Source organism: Sprattus sprattus, assembly GCF_963457725.1.
Source record: "Sprattus sprattus genome assembly, chromosome: 15".
NCBI lineage: Eukaryota > Metazoa > Chordata > Actinopteri > Clupeiformes > Clupeidae > Sprattus > Sprattus sprattus.
In genome coordinates, this window is record NC_137913.1 from 958572 (window position 1) to 962732 (window position 4161).

At 42.0% G+C, this 4161-nt stretch overlaps 1 pseudogene across 1 annotated transcript; it reads left to right on the top strand.

Moving 5' to 3' along the window:
- Window positions 1-2721: 2721 nt before the first annotated feature.
- On the top strand, window positions 2722-3606 carry LOC308375708 (annotated as a pseudogene). The gene has a single exon. The product of its transcript is annotated as an uncharacterized misc_RNA (transcript).
- The last annotated feature ends 555 nt before the right edge of the window (window positions 3607-4161 follow it).

A 4161-nucleotide genomic window follows, 5' to 3' on the forward strand; every position in this document is an offset into this window, starting at 1 on the left:
GGAGGGTACTTTCAAGTATCTTAGCTGTGTAGAAGCAGCAGATAAGGCTTGCAGGATTGAAGGAGGTTAGCAATATTTACTTTCAGAATGAAATAAACAGCCCCGACATCGTCGTAAAATTATTATAAGAAAGGACATGACTAGAAGGTTCACCTTGTGAAAATGGATAGTGAGAATAGTAAATGGGAAATATTTTTCAATCGGAATAGAAACAGCGAATGTTCAAACAGCATGATCTGACCCATATATTTAAGTCAAAAGTAAGGATACATATAGCGGCAGGAGCCTGAGGGGCAGTTAGCAGGAAAAAGAAAGTCAAGAAGTTAGAAGGAAAAAGAAAGTCAAGAAGAGGGGAAGAAGGAAAGAGGAGTGAACAAGAGTGGCTCTGGATAAAGAGCTAAAAAGGGAGCGAGGTAGAGAGACTGAGGGTGAGAGAAAGTAGATTGAGAGGGATAGAGAGAAAGACGGAGAGAAGAGGTTCCTTGGATTTGGCTTAGCCAGGTGTCAATGAAGCACAAGTGCAAGCCAATTTAAAGACCAATGGAAGTCAATGGGAGACATTTAGGTGGTTATGTAGAATACATGGGAATAAGATAGTTTTGGGAAAAAACATACATGACGGGATAGGAAGTGTTATCTGGGCACATGCTGTTTGATCATTGCGCGTTCTTTCCGATAAAATTATACCATTGAAATACTGCAGCATTAGGCTGGTTGGTTATTAAGTAGGATGGAAATTGATCGGCTAAATTAACAAAAGTATTAGACAATCATGTCCAACAGTGAAAGAAAGCATACACACAACAAGAGAGCCCTCCTAACCTCCTTTGTAGGTACGATTTCACTTTACTACCCGCGTAAACGCGTGAATGGGAGAAGGTGCGTAATTTGGGAAATAGGTGTTTTGTGGTCTTTTTGCATAGGTAACAATCACCAGTCAATTAAAGCGATGATCAATGCAGTCAGCAGATTTGCGCAGTATAGTGGTTGAGAACAGCAATAGAGCTCATTGTTTGTTTGTAAGCCATGGCGGTGCATAACAGGCACACTGCTGGAAATTCTGCTGCATGGCCGAATTATGGGCGTCTCTGCTCAGACATCGGCTAGGTGGTTAATATACGTGATTAATATGTAGTAATGCAATTCAGGCGCGCAAATCTTCCGTATCCATTGTAAATGTACGCACTCATATAATCAAAAATCCGAATGAACACGAGCAACGGAACAACAGTGTTGAGATAATATTACTACTGATTAAAATGTGCGTTTGATGGCCAGCAACGGCCTCAGATGTACATAGCGGATGCGACTCATGCCTTGTCTGTGATTCTGTGAATCAAGACATACCAGGTTGCATCTGATTGTGCAGGCCTGAACCACCAAAAGTCCCGTGGGAGAACCTAGAGATGGATTTCATTGGTCCGCTATAGTGCCAAGGGGGGTATCGCTATTGTTTCGTGATCATTGATACATTTTTCAAAAATAGTAAAAGTAATTCCTACTCGTAACAATACAGTGCAAACAGTGGCACAGAGGTTAGCGAACCATATTATCCCTCTCTTGGGCGCACCAATTTAAATAAAATCTGTTTAGGTAACCCAGTTCACAGGGCAGGTGATGAATGACATGTGTAAAACTTTAAACATTGTGCAGAATTTCCACATCCATGCAGATCTCAAAACTCTGGAATGGTTGAACACAAACCAAATTGTAAAACATATAGCTCACATAACAAATGGTCTGATGCAATGTCTACGGTTATGACCATTGCTAAGGACAATGGCAGTAAAACATTGAGCCCAAACTCTGAAGTCAAATTTGGAGGCGGAGATATGGTGATTGGGGATGTGTGTGTGTGTGAAAGAAAGGGCCTGGGCTTCCCAGGTGTCAGTGAAGCCATATCGAATCAAAGCAGACTGGAACAGCTGCTTGGCTGTGACCATTGAAGGGAAGCTATAAAAGTACCATATGTTACGATGTAAAAGTTTAAAAATCAGTCAGTCAATAACTGTTTTGTGTTGTGTTGTGTCCAGGTCAGTCACCACCATATCATGGGCACCGACGTCAGGAAAGAGTCGGGCCAACAGCCATAAGTTCCAGTGCGGGAGATGGGTATGGAAATATTCTAAGGGGCCATCCACACGTCATATACAAATTCTATTTTAGCAGATATTAACATGGCCTCCCGGATTAGCACCGGAACCAAATTGTAATAAACGGATTTGCTGTAACTCAGGATCCACCCATCTCCATAGATTAAATATCACTGGACATATGTTTTGTTAGACTTTAATATACCACAGTCGGGTAACAACTAAAAAGCATTCTGGTTCTGACGTAAGCGTCATGAACATGATTTATTGGCAAGAGAACAACGGTCTAGATCCTAAAAAGGGTCTCAGCACTAAGGAGCTAGAACTGTCCGCATACCAGTGCACACACATAGTACCACATAGAGTCATACATATAGGATACACAAACACAAACATAACCTTAAATCTTTTTACTCCAACAGGGAAACACGATATAAATCTTGTCATGGCACATGTGTCGTACAACATTTCCAATGTAATGTCAGCGTATGTAGAACACTGTAGTAATGCAGATGATAAACATAGGCATGGCTACAGGCACGCATCAATGATTTAGTTTCTGATTATGAAAGCAGATTTGTTGTTCCAGCTGTAAACTGCACAAGCAAAGCAAGACCTAATTGAAGATATGATTGGTCTCTTTGACGCAGCTAATTCTCTTGACAACATATACAGTCTTACTGGACAATCTCAATATTCAGCAGGGTTGGCAAATCAGAACGCGACTGGTTTTCAACACTTCACTAATAGCAACAACATTTTTTAATTAAAGCGGTTAAATCCGAGGCGCTGGCGCCTCTAACCGATAGTCACCCAAATATTCAATCAGACCCGTACCATCGAACGTGCCTTAGTCTGCAGAACATATACACAGGACTTGTTCACCATTGCCAGGCAAAAAGTATCACAAAGTATCTGTGCCTGCGCAAGTCACCTAAACATGCTTAAGGGATCATTGGCATCCTGGATCTGCATAGGTGGCTTGCGTCTGAACAAATCAAAAAATATCCAGTATTCAAAAATGGGAACATTAAAGATGTATACAGAAAATGAATGTACCGGCTGCATAGGGTTCTTGGCTGCCTTTCTTTTAAGTCACCCTGAACAAGTCTTTCTAAATTCTACCACCAAACGTTCAATAGGAGTAGTGGTAAAGAATCAGGTATTGAAATGAGATCACACAATAGAATAGATGACAGTGAGAAGGACTGAGACCTTGTTTTCCACTCTGACTTATTGCCATGAGATATCATGTATGTTGTATGTACCTGTATTACTTTGCAACCCTTCTCCTTTAATGGTAATTAATGCATGTACAGTCACTCCATGGATATGCTGATGCCATCCAGGTGTCACGCACACAAGAGTGTATCCTCCGTGAGATGAACTCCTTTCCGTATGGAAGTCTGACCTGCCCAACAAACAACAGTGTTGTCTGGAGGTAACCGAGGACTCCATGGGGCAGTTCAACTTTCTAAAAAGAGTTCCACTGGACATGAATGTTTCTCCCTAGGGGAAAGGACACCTTTTGTGAGGAAGGTATGCAGGCTCTTACTAACACCATGAGCCTGGTGCAACAGGTCAGACAACAGACCAAATACCTCCTGAAACCTGGATCAGGGGTGGTACTCAAACGCTTCATTCATGCCCTGAAAAGGGACACAAAGACATTTCCATTCTCAGACAATTACATACATCAGCAACAACAAGTCAGAATTGGAAGAGCCATCCTGCCACAGGCAAAACTGCCCGAATGACTCCTATGGGGTCATGTTCATATTTGACCCCAATGGGGTCAAGGGGGGTCTGTAAGGATGAAATGGCTCTTTGAAGTGGAAAATCACAGATGGCATTATTCTTCTGTTAGTTAAGTCATTTGGTGGGACTGGGTGTTGTTTTATGGTGCCCTGTTGTGCTGGTGTAGTGTTGATCTTCCCAGCCCCCTGCAGAGACTCTTATCTCAGATCTCTGTTCCTGTTTGTCTCTGTGTAAATTGCTGAGGTCAAACTAGGAACAGGACAATGAGGATGAGAGGGTCAAACTCAATGTGATATTAGAAAGTGATTTC